Source organism: Taudactylus pleione, unplaced genomic scaffold, assembly GCF_031769625.1.
Source record: "Taudactylus pleione unplaced genomic scaffold, aTauple2 ptg001637l, whole genome shotgun sequence".
In the NCBI taxonomy this organism is placed as follows: Eukaryota; Metazoa; Chordata; class Amphibia; order Anura; family Myobatrachidae; genus Taudactylus; species Taudactylus pleione.
The window spans coordinates 97,869-117,745 of record NW_028286034.1 but is presented as its reverse complement, the minus strand read 5'-3'; the positions used below and the strand labels follow the sequence as shown (position 1 = coordinate 117,745).

Here is a 19,877-nt window from a genome sequence, read left to right as displayed (position 1 = left end):
GGTTCTCAGCAGGTCCCCCTCTGCTGTTTCATTGTTTGTCGGCGCTACGGACGCCTCTTAGGGGTTCTCAGCAGGTCCCCCCTCTGCTGTTTCAATGTTTGTCGGCGCTTCGGCCGCCTCTTAGGGGTTCTCAGCAGGTCCCCCTCTGCTGTTTCAATGTTTGTCGGCGCTTCGGCCGCCTCTTAGTGGTTCTCAGCAGGTCCCCCTCTGCTGTTTCAATGTTTGTCGGCGCTTCGGCCGCCTCTTAGGGGTTCTCAGCAGGTCCCCCTCTGCTGTTTCAATGTTTGTCGGCGCTTCGGCCGCCTCTTAGGGGTTCTCAGCAGGTCCCCCTCTGCTGTTTCAATGTTTGTCGGCGCTTCGGCCGCCTCTTAGGGGTTCTCAGCAGGTCCCCCTCTGCTGTTTCAATGTTTGTCGGCGCTTCGGCCGCCTCTTAGGGGTTCTCAGCAGGTCCCCCTCTGCTGTTTCAATGTTTGTCGGCGCTTCGGCCGCCTCTTAGGGGTTCTCAGCAGGTCCCCCTCTGCTGTTTCAATGTTTGTCGGCGCTTCGGCCGCCTCTTAGGGGTTCTCAGCAGGTCCCCCTCTGCTGGTTCAATGTTTGTCGGCGCTTCGGCCGCCTCTTAGGGGTTCTCAGCAGGTCCCCCTCTGCTGTTTCAATGTTTGTCGGCGCTTCGGCCGCCTCTTAGGGGTTCTCAGCAGGTCCCCCTCTGCTGTTTCAATGTTTGTCGGCGCTTCGGCCGCCTCTTAGGGGTTCTCAGCAGGTCCCCCTCTGCTGTTTCAATGTTTGTCGGCGCTTCGGCCGCCTCTTACGGGTTCTCAGCAGGTCCCCCTCTGCTGTTTCAATGTTTGTCGGCGCTTCGGCCGCCTCTTAGGGGTTCTCAGCAGGTCCCCCTCTGCTGTTTCAATGTTTGTCGGCGCTTCGGCCGCCTCTTACGGGTTCTCAGCAGGTCCCCCCTCTGCTGTTTCAATGTTTGTCGGCGCTTCGGCCGCCTCTTAGGGGTTCTCAGCAGGTCCCCCTCTGCTGTTTCAATGTTTGTCGGCGCTTCGGCCGCCTCTTAGGGGTTCTCAGCAGGTCCCCCTCTGCTGTTTCAATGTTTGTCGGCGCTTCGGCCGCCTCTTAGGGGTTCTCAGCAGGTCCCCCTCTGCTGTTTCAATGTTTGTCGGCGCTTCGGCCGCCTCTTAGGGGTTCTCAGCAGGTCCCCCTCTGCTGTTTCAATGTTTGTCGGCGCTTCGGCCGCCTCTTAGGGGTTCTCAGCAGGTCCCCCTCTGCTGTTTCAATGTTTGTCGGCGCTTCGGCCGCCTCTTAGGGGTTCTCAGCAGGTCCCCCCTCTGCTGTTTCAATGTTTGTCGGCGCTTCGGCCGCCTCTTAGGGGTTCTCAGCAGGTCCCCCTCTGCTGTTTCAATGTTTGTCGGCGCTTCGGCCGCCTCTTAGGGGTTCTCAGCAGGTCCCCCTCTGCTGTTTCAATGTTTGTCGGCGCTTCGGCCGCCTCTTAGGGGTTCTCAGCAGGTCCCCCTCTGCTGTTTCAATGTTTGTCGGCGCTTCGGCCGCCTCTTAGGGGTTCTCAGCAGGTCCCCCTCTGCTGTTTCAATGTTTGTCGGCGCTTCGGCCGCCTCTTAGGGGTTCTCAGCAGGTCCCCCTCTGCTGTTTCAATGTTTGTCGGCGCTACGGCCGCCTCTTAGGGGTTCTCAGCAGGTCCCCCTCTGCTGTTTCAATGTTTGTCGGCGCTTCGGCCGCCTCTTAGGGGTTCTCAGCAGGTCCCCCTCTGCTGTTTCAATGTTTGTCGGCGCTACGGCCGCCTCTTAGGGGTTCTCAGCAGGTCCCCCTCTGCTGTTTCAATGTTTGTCGGCGCTTCGGCCGCCTCTTAGGGGTTCTCAGCAGGTCCCCCTCTGCTGTTTCAATGTTTGTCGGCGCTTCGGCCGCCTCTTAGGGGTTCTCAGCAGGTCCCCCTCTGCTGTTTCAATGTTTGTCGGCGCTTCGGCCGCCTCTTAGGGGTTCTCAGCAGGTCCCCCTCTGCTGTTTCAATGTTTGTCGGCGCTACGGCCGCCTCTTAGGGGTTCTCAGCAGGTCCCCCTCTGCTGTTTCAATGTTTGTCGGCGCTACGGCCGCCTCTTAGGGGTTCTCAGCAGGTCCCCCTCTGCTGTTTCAATGTTTGTCGGCGCTTCGGCCGCCTCTTAGGGGTTCTCAGCAGGTCCCCCTCTGCTGTTTCAATGTTTGTCGGCGCTTCAGCCGCCTCTTAGGGGTTCTCAGCAGGTCCCCCTCTGCTGTTTCAATGTTTGTCGGCGTTTCGGCCGCCTCTTAGGGGTTCTCAGCAGGTCCCCCTCTGCTGTTTCAATGTTTGTCGGCGTTTCGGCCGCCTCTTAGGGGTTCTCAGCAGGTCCCCCTCTGCTGTTTCAATGTTTGTCGGCGCTTCGGCCGCCTCTTAGGGGTTCTCAGCAGGTCCCCCTCTGCTGTTTCAATGTTTGTCGGCGCTTCGGCCGCCTCTTAGGGGTTCTCAGCAGGTCCCCCTCTGCTGTTTCAATGTTTGTCGGCGCTACGGCCGCCTCTTAGGGGTTCTCAGCAGGTCCCCCTCTGCTGTTTCAATGTTTGTCGGCGCTTCGGCCGCCTCTTAGGGGTTCTCAGCAGGTCCCCCTCTGCTGTTTCAATGTTTGTCGGCGCTTCGGCCGCCTCTTAGGGGTTCTCAGCAGGTCCCCCTCTGCTGTTTCAATGTTTGTCGGCGCTTCGGCCGCCTCTTAGGGGTTCTCAGCAGGTCCCCCTCTGCTGTTTCAATGTTTGTCGGCGCTTCGGCCGCCTCTTAGGGGTTCTCAGCAGGTCCCCCTCTGCTGTTTCAATGTTTGTCGGCGCTACGGCCGCCTCTTAGGGGTTCTCAGCAGGTCCCCTCTGCTGTTTCAATGTTTGTCGGCGCTTCGGCCGCCTCTTAGGGGTTCTCAGCAGGTCCCCCTCTGCTGTTTCAATGTTTGTCGGCGCTACGGCCGCCTCTTAGGGGTTCTCAGCAGGTCCCCCTCTGCTGTTTCAATGTTTGTCGGCGCTTCGGCCGCCTCTTAGGGGTTCTCAGCAGGTCCCCCTCTGCTGTTTCAATGTTTGTCGGCGCTACGGCCGCCTCTTAGGGGTTCTCAGCAGGTCCCCCTCTGCTGTTTCAATGTTTGTCGGCGCTACGGCCGCCTCTTAGGGGTTCTCAGCAGGTCCCCCTCTGCTGTTTCAATGTTTGTCGGCGCTTCGGCCGCCTCTTAGGGGTTCTCAGCAGGTCCCCCTCTGCTGTTTCAATGTTTGTCGGCGCTACGGCCGCCTCTTAGGGGTTCTCAGCAGGTCCCCCTCTGCTGTTTCAATGTTTGTCGACGCTTCGGCCGCCTCTTAGGGGTTCTCAGCAGGTCCCCCTCTGCTGTTTCAATGTTTGTCGGCGCTACGGCCGCCTCTTAGGGGTTCTCAGCAGGTCCCCCTCTGCTGTTTCATTGTTTGTCGGCGCTTCGGCCGCCTCTTAGGGGTTCTCAGCAGGTCCCCCTCTGCTGTTTCAATGTTTGTCGGTGCTTCGGCCGCCTCTTAGGGGTTCTCAGCAGGTCCCCCTCTGCTGTTTCAATGTTTGTCGGCGCTACGGCCGCCTCTTAGGGGTTGTCAGCAGGTCCCCCTCTGCTGTTTCAATGTTTGTCGGCGTTTCGGCCGCCTCTTAGGGGTTCTCAGCAGGTCCCCCTCTGCTGTTTCAATGTTTGTCGGCGCTTCGGCCGCCTCTTAGGGGTTCTCAGCAGGTCCCCCTCTGCTGTTTCAATGTTTGTCGGCGCTTCGGCCGCCTCTTAGGGGTTCTCAGCAGGTCCCCCTCTGCTGTTTCAATGTTTGTCGGCGCTTCGGCCGCCTCTTAGGGGTTCTCAGCAGGTCCCCCTCTGCTGTTTCAATGTTTGTCGGCGCTACGGCCGCCTCTTAGGGGTTCTCAGCAGGTCCCCCTCTGCTGTTTCAATGTTTGTCGGCGCTATGGCCGCCTCTTAGGGGTTCTCAGCAGGTCCCCCTCTGCTGTTTCAATGTTTGTCGGCGCTACGGCCGCCTCTTAGGGGTTCTCAGCAGGTCCCCCTCTGCTGTTTCAATGTTTGTCGGCGCTTCGGCCGCCTCTTAGGGGTTCTCAGCAGGTCCCCCTCTGCCGTTTCAATGTTTGTCGGCGCTACGGCCGCCTCTTAGGGGTTCTCAGCTGGTCCCCCTCTGCCGTTTCAATGTTTGTCGGCGCTACGGCCGCCTCTTAGGGGTTCTCAGCAGGTCCCCCTCTGCTGTTTCAATGTTTGTCGGCGCTACGGCCGCCTCTTAGGGGTTCTCAGCAGGTCCCCCTCTGCTGTTTCAATGTTTGTCGGCGCTTCGGCCGCCTCTTAGGGGTTCTCAGCAGGTCCCCCTCTGCTGTTTCAATGTTTGTCGGCGCTTCGGCCGCCTCTTAGGGGTTCTCAGCAGGTCCCCCTCTGCTGTTTCAATGTTTGTCGGCGCTTCGGCCGCCTCTTAGGGGTTCTCAGCAGGTCCCCCTCTGCTGTTTCAATGTTTGTCGGCGCTTCGGCCGCCTCTTAGGGGTTCTCAGCAGGTCCCCCTCTGCTGTTTCAATGTGTGTCGGCGCTTCGGCCGCCTCTTAGGGGTTCTCAGCAGGTCCCCCTCTGCTGTTTCAATGTTTGTCGGCGCTTCGGCCGCCTCTTAGGGGTTCTCAGCAGGTCCCCCTCTGCTGTTTCAATGTGTGTCGGCGCTTCGGCTGCCTCCTAGGGGTTCTCAGCAGGTCCCCCTCTGCTGTTTCAATGTGTGTCGGCGCTTCGGCTGCCTCTTAGGGGTTCTCAGCAGGTCCCCCTCTGCTGTTTCAATGTTTGTCGGCGCTTCGGCCGCCTCTTAGGGGTTCTCAGCAGGTCCCCCTCTGCTGTTTCAATGTGTGTCGGCGCTTCGGCCGCCTCTTTGGGGTTCTCAGCAGGTCCCCCTCTGCTGTTTCAATGTGTGTCGGCGCTTCGGCTGCCTCTTTGGGGTTCTCAGCAGGTCCCCCCTCTGCTTTTTTTCTGCGTGATTATTATTGTTTTATTCATAAGTGCAGTGTATAAAGTAATGTGTTACTGTACAAATAGATTATTTGTCACTGTCATCAGTTTACTGCCTAATTGGAGCTTGCACTCTACATTCCCTCTCTCAGAATGTATACACACTAAGGTTTTGAGTCCCATCTCCAGTACACAGGAACCTCATCAGCGCATGTTTTACAGATATTTTCAGTATCACAAGTGAAATAATTTGCACCTTTTGTGTGAGCCAGTAATTAATACACCTGTGCACCATCTAGGAGATCCATAAAACATGCACTGTCAGGGGCCACTGAGGAATGGAGGTGGGAAACAGTGCCATGGGGTACATTTATAAAATAGCAGTATGTTTTTGGTATGTGGGAAGAAACCAGAACAGCCACAGGAAACCCTTATATAAACACCGGGAGAATATACAAACTCCACACAGATAGGGCCCTGGTCATCATATATATATATCGTATATACTAACTATATTTTGCAATATTTATAGCAGATAGAAATTCTGTCTTACAGTCATTTTTTAAGACTATAAATTGTAATGCAAAAGTTCACATATTATTAAACGCCTTCTGAAATGGCAAATCAGTCAGGAATGTGAGTGCAAGCTCTTGGTTCTTGGACCCGAATAAGGGTTTGAGACAATTAGTTTCCCTGTAAGAGGTCACATATTACAATGATGAAAATACAGAAGGATAATTATGATACACATAGTAATAGCTGCATTACAATTGTAATTCTTATTCTGTCCGATTACAAGATATACTCAGGATATCAAAGATAAATATTAGAGATGAGGGGTTCGGTTATGGATCGGATCATCCCCCCAAAATCAAATCTCAGAACGAGGCAAAATGTAATCTTTCACGGACATCTTGGCACAGAAGATAATGTTTTGCCTCGTTCTGGACTCAGCGGAAAGACACTAGCAGATGTACCCAGTTTTGCTCAGGTAGCTATTTACTGTTTCCATTTCCAAGATGGAAACAGACCTCTCCAGTAACACATTAATCCTAAATGTGCGGATCGGTTTTACTCGGATTTTAAAAACGGCATGATATTGGCTATCCGGCTGTGACGTGTTTTTGATAGCCAATAAGATAAATCCAAACTAATCCGAACTTGCGGTAATGTGGCAAAAAGAACCGAGTAAATCCGAACCCGCACATCTCTAATAGTTATGCATCATTGCCATAGTAAGACATTACCCTCCCTCACCTATGTACTAACACATTCCACTCCCTCACCTCTATAGTAAAACACATTACCCCTGCTCACCCCTTTAGTAACACATTCTCCACCGTCATCCATGTTGTAACTCATTCCCTTCCTTCACCCCGTAGTACACATTTGACATTTCCTCTCTCACCTCTGTAGTAACGCAATCCCTTCCCTCACTGTTGACGTAGGGGAGCCACACCAACTGCCAGTGTTGAGTGGCAGCAGTTGGAGTGACAGTTGGTGTTTGAATTCTGAACTGTGCTGCATGCACGATGCGATATACTGTGTGTGTATAGTATATATATATATAAATAAATGTTTAAAAAATGTGTATCGTATCACATATATGCGGTAACCTTCCCGAATTACCCCAGCCTTTCAAGAAGAAATTCCCATATTGGTCACTAGGTTTAGGCAACTTATTTTTTGTAAAGTGTTGTCACCGTGACGCAACAGTTAATTTTGCACTAAAGGTATTTTGTAACTTAAGTGTAATTTTTTTACATTGATTTTTGTAATTGTATTGATATGTGCATTGCACTATATGTACTAATCTTTTAGTTGATTGATACAACAATTTACCTCAATACCAATAAATGAATGTATGGTTTATACAATGAGGATAAGTAACTGAGTTTGGGCACTGTACCTCAGGGTGCGTCTCACAGCCGGAAGCCGTCCTCTTCTGTCTGACCACTCATCAGCGTTGATAGGGCCCAGTGTAACTTCCAGCCCCGCCCCCTCAGTTGCCAGATATCTCTGCCCACAGCCTGTCACTCTCACTGGCTCCACCTTAAATCCTACCCTCACATCTCTGACACAGCCTTCTCCTGCGGGTGACCTCTGGAAGGAGACGCTCAGGATGGTGGTTCCCTATACAGCAGCGCATGCAGCTGCCAACTGCCGCCCGTGTGCTGAGAGTTCCGGCTCCTGCCTGCCCACTCAGGTCTCCTGCAGCTGCTGCAGCACTTGCACAATAATGTAAAAGGAGCATTGGGCACTACCATTAATAGTATGGGGCAGCTCTCATAAGTCCTAACCATATGAACCTCTTTTTAGTACAATTATATTATATACTACGGCTATTGGGTCATGATTCCAGCCGCAGGACAGATTAGATCTACATTTGTGTATTTGTAAATTCATTTAGACAGAGAAAAATGCAAACAGACCGACTCTTTTTTTGCCAGGTTATCACCCCCCCCCCCCCCCCCCCAATGATAAATTACCAGAAAAATAAATCGTAAGTTGCAAATTTTGGGCAAAAAAAAAAACGTTGAAAAAAGATTGAAAGCTATTTTTTTTCCAGGAAATGACTGTTCCATGTAAATTGGGGGTACGTTAAAATGGGTACAAGTATATTTTCATGTTGTAAAAACACAGTTTTAAAAACTTAAAAAACCGCCTGCTGCGACTGCGTGCGATGTTTAAAACACTTGACGCATCCATATCGCCCATCGAAAAATCAGACCCAATACATTCAAACCATTTTCAAATTTATTTATTTTTGCCCAAAATTTGAGCTTCTTTTTTGGCTAAAGTGCGCAACTTACAATTTTTTTTACGGTAATTTATGATTAGGGGGTATCCACAGGGTTCTGAAAGAAATCCCCACATTTTTAGGTAAAAATAGGGATTTTGCATTTTTTTTGCCTGGTCTGGGATGGAGAAAACTTTTCTCCAGTTTTTTTTCGCCTGTTGTCGTTTTTTGGGCGGAAACGCCCGTTTTCACAAATGGCGATAGAAACGTTTGTTTTCGGTGCTAATTGATTCAGGCTCTGAGTGTCTATTACTGCATATTGCAAATATATATTTACTACTGCATCCTGGCACCCAATGTAATTGTTATATTTGGAAATCCTTAAACAGACGGCACTTGTACAAATAAAAGAAACATGAGGCAGGGTAAAGTGGGTTAATTTGCCTCATGTTTGTTTTATACTTGCAATATGCCACCTGTTTAAGGATTTTATTATGTCCTGTCACTATGTACAGTAGGAGCTATAGGACGTCACCATGACATTAGAATATTGAAGGAGAGTACCGCTGATACAATATATTCTATATCTATCGATATATACATAACAGGGCTGCTTAACTGGAAAAATAGATTCAGGAAATGGGGGTGGAGCTATAGAAAGTTTTTCTATAGCTATTATATACAGGGCCGGATTAACAATGGGGCGGGTGGAGCTACAGCTCCAGGCCCCAAATGAAAATAGGCCCATATGAACGAAAATGCCAGTGCTGACAGTTTATTACTTTTTTTCTGTCCCATCAGCTTTAGCAGCATTGCAAAGTCTAATTCCTACTCTCCCCCAATAGTCCCTAGCCACGCCCATTCAACCCACTAACCCCGGCTGTCCTTAGCTTATCCCCTGCCCATTCACCTCACTGAAGTCCCAAGCCTCATCTATTCAACTTCGCTGACCGAAGCCCGGCCTTAATGCTGGGGAACCTTTCAGTGTTTTTAGTATGCAATATGTAAGTGTGGGGATATTAGATAAAAGATGCTAGTATGCGTCGTGCATCTACGTGTTTGTGGAGTACACCGTGGTACGTGTTTTGCGGGGTTGGTCATATTATGTGTATTAATAAATGTGTGTATTGTTTTAGTAAGGACTTTTAACAGTGTTCTGTTGCGTAGGAAACGCACAATGCTAAATAATAACATAGTGCTGTATATTTACTGATACTATGTGGGATTCGCAAAATGGCCCTGTGTGACTTTTCGCAAAATGGCGTCATGCAGACTTTAATTTTAACAGATTCTGGGCCTGATTCAGAGCCAGACTGTCTGAAAGAGCGCTCGCTCTGAATCAGGGCGTTTTTTTTCTCTTCGTGCGGCCTCCTGGCCGCTCGCATAGCTGTGGGTGACCACCCACAGTTATTGCGAGTGGCCGGGTGATGGTCGCGATGGTCGAGACCATCGCGACCATCTTGGCTTGCGACGAGACCATTGCGGTAGGGTCTCATTCCCGCAAGGCCCAGTGAGCTTCCGGCTCTAAATAGAGACGGAAGCTCACCACTGACATCACTCGTGATGTCATTGGGGCCGCCCCCAAATGGCAGGCATTCCTTCGGGAACGCCTCCCTTTGGCCAGCCACCCCCCATGCCCGCCTCCCAAATGGGGCGAGCTGTCAATCACCATCGACAGCTCGCCCCCTTTGGTGAGAGACTCGGAGCAACAGAGCACCCGTCGCTAGCCGGGTCTCGCGCATGCGCGCGTCGGAGCCGGCTCCGGTGTGCGCAGTGGCCAAACATCGACCCGCTCGCGAGCCCATAGCGCTTGCGAGCGGGTCTGAATCAGGCCCTCTGTCTCAGCCAATCATCCGGCTTCGACAACTGCAATCGCAGTCCCGATCGCAGTGGAGTGTTCGTGCACTGTGATGCATACGCATGTGCAGTACGCAACAATCATCCCATTGCGTGCGTAATCGCAGGTGCGATGCTTGCTGAATCAGGCCCTAGGTGTGCTCCCACACACCGACATCGGGGTCGTTCCATCATTCGTGCATGATGGTCGTTCACCGGATCGTGTAGATATATCGTTCCATCGGATGATCAGGCATTGTGTAGGCGGGTCGCCTAGTGTGTACCCAAACTTTCACTCCCTGGTGCCAACCCTCTCAACACTGGTGGGTTTGACTTTTGTTGGGTTATGGTAGCAGCAGGCAGATAACAAATCCTAGGTTAATAAATGTGGGCTTTACACACAGGTCATATTTAAAAAAGGGATCATAGGGACTGATTCAGAGATGGACGATTTTGTACAGTAGCTGTGACTTTGGACGCAGCTGCTGTGCAAAAATAGTCTAATGTCTGCAGAGGAAGGAAAAGACGCCTCCTGTCGGCATCTCAGATCCGACACCTGCAGGATCAGATCAGCATCGTGACGATCACATCCCCCAAAATGGCTGCAGCCTGTCAATCTCTGCGTGCAAGGACACAGGGACCATTCTGCACATGCGCAGTTTCCCCGCCTTTGGAGATGTGCGCAAACCATCAGGTTCGCATAAATATCTGAATCCGGCCCATAAAATTGCATCCATTTTCTCCGGCATTGTCTATGCCCTTCAAGCCCACATAGAGATCAGTTATACTTAGGGAAGCCAATCCTGGTATCAGCGGGAACCCTGGGATTTACCGTTACAAAGTCTGGGATTTAAATTCCAGGATTGGTGCCTCGACTCACGGGATTTTCGGGATTAACTCAGTGGCCACTGCGGAATGCTCCAGTGCAGGCTGTGCGGCTTTTTTCACCCTGGGCAGCACCAGTCCAGAGGGCTCAGACGCTGCCCCCGGGCCTCCTACAGCTATGCAACTGTGTGTGACGTCATAGGGGTCATGCTGCGCAGACGTACGCCTCAAAGTGGAGGTTGACTCTCTCTGTCTGAGCCTGAGGACTGCAGTGACTGTGAAAGAACCACGGTGACACACTGCTTGCCTGGTCCTGTACTCTGCAAAATGACTATGCTGTGCCTGTAATTGTTCTTCTTGAGGAGGGTGAGTCAATGTGTGACAGTAACACACACAGACGCTCACAATTTCTTCTCAGTGTGGGCTGAGTGTGAGGGCTGGGCTGGCTGGCTTCCTGTGACTGTTCTGTATATGGGGGCCATGATGGGGCTTGGAGGCCATGAAATAATTATTTTTTTCTGTGGGGCTGGCGGCCTATTTTCATTGATAAACTCAATCCCGGGATTACCGGGATTGAGATTTTTTTCAATCCCGAATCCTGGGATTAAAAAAATGAGGCGGGATTGGCTTTCCTAGCTATACTCATTATTACATTTAGTCCCAGGGCCAGCATCAGGGGGGTACTGCCGGTACTAATGTGCTGGGCCCGTACTCAGAGGGGGGCCCGCAGAGTGCAGATGATACAGCCTGTGAACGGCTTGTTATGCTGGGTACAAATTAGACGATGTATACCTAGTGCAATGGGACCTAACAACATCCTCGACGGGCGATGTCGCTAACGACCTGCGGGAGCGCACATATCATGGGTACACACTAGACAATGTACCCGATATGTGGCTCCGATCTGCGGGAACGGGCGATATATCGTCTAGTGTGTGTACCTAGCATTAGTCACAGACACATGTCTGCTTGTGAGGACAAAGCAGTTTGCAGCTAGGATCAGTGGTAAGCTGTGGGCCCCCCTATCAGTGTCAGTCACTGTGACTACTGGCTAGCGGAAGATGTGTGCCCCTTCTCATAGGAGAGCAAAGCAGAGGCTGCAAGACTGCACAACTTAAGGTGGTTACACCCTGGACGATGTGTACCTGGACAATAGATTGGCCCAACAGGTCGAGATATAGTACCGCGAGTGCACATTAGAGAGATGTAATGAACAAAAGAATGATCCCTTGCTCCGTTCTTCATTACCTGCAGGGGCGTATCTATAATGGATGCAGGCCCCTGGGTCCAGGGGGGCCCCGCATTGCACACCCTGCACCCATAATCTTACCTCTCCGAAGTCCCATGTCGGCGCGGGGGTCCGGCGCTGTAAAACGACTGGAAAATGGCTGCGGCATGCCATTTTCCCGTCATTTGTGCATGCGCAGTACAGGAAAAATGGCCACCGTGGCCATTTTCCCGGTGATCTGTGCAGACACTGTAGACTCTGGGCATACTCTAGTACCCAGAGTCTATAACTCTGGCACTGGCAGCGCACAGCTCAGTGCGCTGCCGGGCGGAGAGGAGGGGGCCCGTGTCGGAGACTGCACGCGGGCCCCCTCTCTAGAAACGCCCAATTACCTGCAATGGCGCCGCAAACTATATCATCTGGTTGACCGAGTAGCATGGCCGACCAGACGATATCGCATGCGACCACGGGAGGGCATGGATTGGGTGTACACGCGATCGTACGATCCGGCCGATATTTCATTCCGATTTGTTTTCGTAAGAGACATGTCGTGCCGACATCATCCCAGCTTTATAGTGTCTCTGCATGACCTGTCCATACTTCTCCTCTGCAGGGGATGATCATGAGACAGATAAATCCCCTCTCCCCACCCCCTCTCTGAGTCCCCGCCCCTTCCTGCTTTGCCTGTCCTCCCCAGCAAGCTGAGTGTGAAGCCCCGCCTCCCTGCACCCTTCCAGTCCCTATCCCGAGTCCGCCCCTTCCTGCTCTGCCTGGACTGGCTCTCTCTCCTGCAGGCAGCATGTGAGGGAAGACACTGAAGGTGCCCACACATATAGCGACATTTTACACGATCTGGCCGATTTCGACGAATCGTGACGACGAATCGGGTAAAAAAAGTACAAATCGTGAGTTTATACTCACGGGCACGATGCCGATGCACGTCCCCGCTCGTCGTACATCGCATTTTCTGATCTGCCGTGCTGTAGGGCAGATTAGCCAACCATGAACACGATGGAAGCAGATCGTGAGGGTTTTTTCCCTCATGATGAATCGTACGATTCATCACACAATGCGGAATTTGACTGACAGAAGCCTGGACACGCCCCATCGCCATCTTGTGCAGCATCGTGTATGGAGCAAGACAGTCGCACATTGAGGAGCCTGCACACTGGATTCTTGTTTTGGACAAGTTTTGGTGAGTATTGGTACAGTTGAAATACAACCACATTGACCACCAATATGTGCTCCCCACTGCCCACCAATGTGTGCCACCAGGTAATAAATGCATGACCCAGCCACCGCCTACCGTATTGAGGCGGGCAGTGGCTGGGTCATGCATTTAAGCTCCCACTGCCCGCCAATGTGTGCCCCCAGGTAATAAATGCATGACCCAGCCACCGCCCGCCGTATTGAGGCGGGCGGTGGCTGGGTCATGCATTTAAGCTCTCACTGCCCACCAATGTGTGCCCCCAGGTAATAAATGCATGACCCAGCCATCGCCCGCCGTATTGAGGCGGGCGGTGGCTGGGTCATGCATTTAAGCTCCCACTACACACCAATGTGTGTAATATAACTAAAAAATAAATAAACACGTATTTTACAAAATAATCACCATACATTACATTTAAAAACACATTATTTAAAGCTGGGGGTCTTCTACCTTTCGGTCTCCAGCTGTTGTGGAACTACAGATCCCAGGATGACCTGCCACCCACCTTTGAAACTGTTTTTAGGGCATCCTGGGATCTGTAGTTCTACCACAACAACAGGCCCAAAGGTGGAAAACCCATACTGTCAAACAAAGAAAAACAATAAACACATCACATTCCTGTAAAAGAAAGCATGATTAGAATACCATAACAAACCTTTAAAAACCTGTAAAAAAAATAATATTAAAACATTAAAAATGTGAACTATAACAACATTACATTTAACAAAACTATATACACAAATATTTAAATCTCCTTTTTTTTCTTATTCATAGATAATGTCCATGGATTCTGAACGTGAATTTGTTACAGGATTCATTGAAATCCTGCACTCGAAAGAGTGTCTGTGGAAGATCAGTTCTCGGAAGTACCACAATAAGTCGCACAAGTTGGCCGCACTAGAGGAACTTTTGGTGTATACGAAAAAATACATATCTGATGCAGACCTGAAAACTGCACGGCAAAAGATTCAAAATCTCAGGACAGTGTACATCAAAGAAAAAAAGGTGGATGACTCCAAAAAATCAGGAGCGGGCACAGATGAAATATATACTCCTGCACTGTGGTACTACCATATGATGTCATTCATCAGTGAACAAGAGCCTCAAAGGGAATCTATCATCTTGATGTCTGAGCGTGAGGGAGAAGAGGAGGTTGCAGAAGTCTTGGTAAGTAGTGACACAGTTTAAACCAAAATCCTTAATGTTTTTGTTGTTAAATCCCAAATGTCCAATTTAGTCAGTAGTTCACAGACAGTCCTCCTGCAATGGTACAGCACCTGGTCCATTGAAATAGGTCATGTACTCCTCCCTCACTTCTTTGGCACGTGCGGTGGATGTTGTTGTAATTGGTGGTGCAGACACAGATGTCAAATGTTCAATGTCCTCCAGGGGTCCTACATCTTCTGCTCTAGCTGGGACAGGTCCTCGTTGAGTAGATTTTCTTCGCAGAAAGTTGTGCAGCACACAGCACGCCATCACGACCCAGTTTATCTTCTCCACATGTAGATTGATGGTGGTGTGGAAAATGCGGAAGCGGTTGCTCATTATTCCAAACGCATTTTCCACAATGCGTCGTGCCCGGGATAGACGGTAGTTGTAGATCCTTTTCTCTCTGGTCAGGCCCCTGTGTGCAAATGGCTTCATCACATGTTCATGTAATGCAAAAGCCTCGTCTGCAACGAAAACGTAATTTAGGCCGTGCTTTGTCTGGTCCAGTGAGGGCAAGTTGAGGGTTTTGTTGGCGAGTCTCTGGTAGAAAGCCGTCTTTTTGAAGGACCCACCATCTGAAGCATGGCCATTCTTGCCGACATCCACAAAACAGAAATTCGTAGTTGGCATTCACCACTGCCATGAGAACGATGCTGAAGAATCCTTTGTAGTTGTAGTAGTATGATCCCGTGTTGGCAGGTGGGTTGATGCGGATGTGTTTCACATCGATGGCTCCTCCGCAGTTAGGGAAATTCCAACATTGTTCAAAATCTTCCGCGATGCTGGTCCACTCCTCCACGATGTTAGGAAACTGTAAAAATAGTAAAAAAGGGGTTAAAACATGACTATAATTTTTTTTCATATCTTTTTTTCCTATATAGACTCCCACCCAACACCCTGATTTAGCATCCACACCGGACCTCAGTCTGCTCGGTGGTGACAGTGATCCGGAGAATAGCACACAAGTGAAAACTCCACTTCCACCTGGACCCTCATCTTCTCAACAACCCCAAAAAAAGAAAAAAAAACAAGGGAGAAAGGAAAATCTTACTGAACGTGAGGACAATATTTTACAAAACGCAGAACGGCTTCTGCAGAAACCCCCAGATGCAATAGATGATTTCACAGCTCATGTGAACAGCACATTGAGAAATATGGATACAGATATCCAAAGAAATTTTCTAAAGTTAACCCACGACCTATTGAGTCGCTATATGAGCAAAAATCTCACAAATTCTACATACATTGCAGATCCAATGCTATTTTCCCCTGCCCCAAATAGGTATGTCCGCCCCCCCCCCTGCCCAGTTAGATATTACTCCCCCACCAAGCACCAGCACGACCTTGTATAATGCTCTGCTGGATGCAGATGAGTCGCCCCAATATACAGAGATGTAAATTTATTTGATAAGTAATTTGGTTGTTTTTTCTGTCTTGCTTTTAATGTCACCAAATTTTATGAATTCTAATAGGTGCTTGCTGCATGGGATAGGGTGGTGATGACGCTATTTGGACAAGGTCACTACGCACATGGCACAAGTACACATTGCTGGAAGCTGGGGCCACAATGTACACTTGTGCCATATGTGTATTGGCCTGTTCAAACTGGCGTCTGACCCACCCTATCACATACAGCCGGCTACCTATTGGGATTCATAAAATTTGGTGATAATGTTCTTTTGTGAACTTGTTACAAAAAAAGTATATTGCACACAGTTTAGTGCACACTTTCAGTTGCCTGCAGGTCAGTGCACATTGTACTAAAAGAAGGCAATTTTTTGCTTTATGTTGAGTAAAAAATAAAAATAAAAATTATTCTTTGCACAAGAAACCAATGTGTGGTGTTTATTTTTAACTTACCTTGCAATACTGGTACTGTAGCACTTTTACGATGGCTTTGCAGGTCTCCGGAATGATGACGCCCAAAGACTGAGGTGAGATGAGTGTCCCAAACTTAGGTCTTCCAGTGATCTTCCTGTAGCCAGGTACCTTAGGGTAGCCACCAGTCTGTCTTCAGCAGGGATTGCCCTCCGCCACCTTGTGTCCTGTCTCTGGATGTGGGGGGTCACCAGATGCAGCAATTCTTGGAAGCTGGCGTCATCCATGCGCAGGTAGTTCCGATAGTCGTCCGGGTTATTCTCCTTGATTTCCATCAGCAGGGACATGTGAGAGCGGGTATCCCTTTGTAGCAGCCACTCCTTGGTCCAGCATGCTCTCGTCCTTCTTCGCTGGGCCCTCTTCCTAATCTCCAGGACGCCAGCTTCAGCGACCAACACTCTATACCGATAGGGATGCATCAGTACAGAATTCAGGAACAGGTTAGAATGCAGGTAGGTACCTCACACTTGCAGGTAGAATAACCTTTATAAAAGGCAAGCCAAATACAAAGAGCACAGTAGCAATGTACAGGATTCAGCAGGAATACACCTAGCCTCATCTAGTAGCAGAGCAGAATGTACACAGAGTTTAAAGGATGCCTGCTTTTTATACTCCCTAGATAGCCCCTCCCATTGTTATGGCTATTTAAATTTCCCACTAATAGTCAAGAGCCTGTTTTTTTTTTTTTTTTTAACTCACGATTTGTTATGGCCAATCTCACGATGTGTACGATCCGATAGATCGTGAGATCGCAACACAGATTGGGTGTCTTCTTTCCAAAATAGTGATCACGACGGCAAGGGAGCTTCCGTGAAAGTTCATGAGGAAATTGGCCATAAAATCGTATCGTGAGGACATCGGTATGTGTGTGGGCACCTTAAGTCGCAATGCGATGCGACTAGGGTGCACCAGGAGACAGTGTGCTGATTAGTCTGATATGTGACACTTGTATTTCTGTGTGCGACTGGCTGTCTCAATCAGCGCGCAAAGTGCGACAATGCAGCGACCACTGATTTTTCCCACGCCAAGCACCGTTTACATTCTCAGTCTCAGACACAGATATACAAGTGTCACATATTATATTAATCAGCACAGTCTCCTGGTGCTTCCTAGTGACATTGCATTGCGACTTAGGGCCATATTCAATTTGAGGCGAAAAGTCAGTTGCCGGTCTTTTCGGAGCCAAAGGAGGTTTTGGAAGTGAAAAGTTATCGCGCTCGTCCACGCGATTCCTCGTATTCCGTTGCATTTTGGCGAAAACGGGACCCGGCGAAAAGGAAATCTGCGATAAGTGCTGTCATTTTAGGGGAAATCAGCCTGACACCCTCCAAAAGATGCTCTGACATGTGGGTTCACTATGAGTACCCCCGAATAGCCCTGCTAAAGGTATGTGGGGTCTTTAAACGGTCTCTACAGGTGCTTTTATGCGTCTTTGACAAACATTTTTTGGGAAAAATAACTAGTCCCATCAAATTTGGGGTACATGAAAATGGATGCAAGCATATTTTTAAGTCCCTAAAGTGAAAAAATCCACCTGCCGCAACAAACCGCAATCAAAAAACACCTGGGGCAAACTTAGGGACCCCCGCACAGTCTATTTTGCTAGTTTAAAAGGTTTGTCACCCCAATTTTTATTTTTTGCTCCCAAAAATTAATACATTTTGCATTTTGTGGAGTGTCCTGTCCTGTGGAACTCTTTTTTTTTTTTTTTTACACAGAATACTTTTGGGGGGACAGTGCAAGGGGTGCAGGGTACTTTTTTTTAGTTTGTACCCCAAAACCCCGATTCTGTACTTTTTTTCGCCACCTATTCTATTGTGAAAACTTATCCCTAGATTTTGCCAAAGACTTTTCGCACCTGTGAAAAGTCTTTGAAATTGAATACGGGGAAAAGTGAAAACTGAGAAAATGACGTCATCGGTGATAAAGTATCGCCAATAACGGGTTTTTCGCAGCCTAATTGAATACGGCCCTTAGATGCATTTTCCTACCCTCCAACATGACCCCTTCCACCCGGTACAAATGCTCTGCTCCTGGATTTCTCTCTTAATTAATGATTACAGACACCTGTGTAGAGCTAGCTAAAAGATGAGGCAGGTGTTTCACCACAAGTAGCTGCAGTCATCGATTAAGAGAGAAATCCAGGAGCAGAGCTTTTTGTACCAGGTGGAAGGGGTCACATTGTAGGATCTGCATTTTTGGCACAAAAAGACTACCGATGCGACCAGTGCTGCACAGGACCTGACGGCTCCCTCACGTCAGGCATGTCGCGCTGCATGGCGTATTGAGGATAGATTTAGGAGGACACATGTATCTCCCTGAAGCCTTTTTATATTGGCTGTAAGGGACAGACTTGGCTCAGGCCTGACGTGTCATCCAAATAAAAACATTGAAACACACTTTATTAGTAGGAGAAGTTTTGTAGTATTTTGAAGGCTCTTCAAGCAATTGTTTGAACATCATCTTTGTAGAGCACAGGTTCTCAAACTCGGTCCTCAGGACCCCAAACGGGTCATGTTTGCCAGGTCTCCTGACAGAATCACAAGTGAAATAATTAGCTCCAACTGTGGCTCGTTTAAAGTGTGTCAGTGAGTAATGAGTACACCTGTGCACCTGCTGGGTGACCTGGAAATCGGGAACTGTTTGAAAACCTCTGTTGTAGACTGATCACAAAAAGACAAATTTCAGGGCAAAGTACCCAGTAATATAGTATAGAAAAGGGGTCTTCAACCTTGGCCCTCCAGCTGCTGTGGAACTACACATCCCAGCATGCACTGCCACCTTTTTGATATAACAGCATGCTAAAACTATGGCAGTGCATGCTGGGATGTGTAGTTCCACAGCAGCTGGAGGGCCAAGGTTGAAGACCCCTGGTATAGAACCTTACACCAACCATTAATAGCCAATTTCTGTAACTGTATCTTTGTCTCTCCTCCATCATTAATAAAAATGGGCCAAAGGCTTCTGTACTTTTATTACTCTTTTTTTGGACTGAAATTAAACTTGGCATATTCTCAGTTTAAAAACTGGGTATAAAATCTGGAGGTGCCGGTATATTTATGCGTATTCTGTTGAAGTCTGATCAATCATTTGACGATCTAGAAGAGGCAACAGAGCGGCAAGGGTTTCCGAGGCTTGATCTATCTGGCTTTTGTAAGGATGGCACATAAAACATTATTGTGTTTTCGTTAACAACATTTCAGAAGGTGTATAATTTTATTACGATATAATGAGCTCCCTACTTCTGACTCGGTAATGGAATGATAAATTCGGTTTCAGAAGGGTATCGTGCAGTGCCATTAACGTCTTTTTTGCCAATCGAGTTTTATGCTCTCTCATCTCCCTTGGGTAGAATTTTATTTTATTTTGTTATGACCTAATCAGGAGGGCATCTGAAGACTCTGAGTGACACAAGTAGATCTGCTTACAGCATGAGCGTGTAGGACAAACCTCCAAGCTGAGAATTAATGAGCTGTCGTCTATTTTACCAAAGTTGTATCCGTAAGAAAAATATTTAAAAGAACTGTAACCCTATAATTTGTCTAATATAAACTGAAATGATTAATAATAATAATAATTATTCATGCTATTGAACAACTTCTGTTGGTGCTAGTATAATCTGCTTGCTGAGCTCTCGTTCAGGAGAGGTGCCATTGTTTGCCTTCTCTTCCCTATGCTCAGTTTACAGTAAATCCTGCTGCTGTACTGCCTTCTTTGTGATCATCGCCTCTTCATACAATAGCTTGAAGGAATGGCCTAGTTATATGATTTTTGTAATATAATTTTTGGGGGGAAGGTGGGGGGAGAATTATTTGGGCATTGCAAGGTACATAAATGACAGAAAAAACACAACTTAGGCCAGATAAAGAGGTGGCAGATCCTCACAGATTATATATTATAGTATTCAGGACCATGTGTGAGAATAGAACAGGGCCATGTGCCCCTTGGGTATACCCAGAGTTTCCAAAGTGCTGGGTC

The 19,877-nt window shown here is 48.7% G+C and overlaps 1 long non-coding RNA gene across 1 annotated transcript in view; it reads left to right on the top strand.

Moving 5' to 3' along the window:
- The window catches only part of LOC148442045 (uncharacterized), a 70,420-nt gene that overhangs the window by 29,902 nt on the left and 20,641 nt on the right, over positions 1-19,877 (top strand). The window lies entirely within an intron of this gene.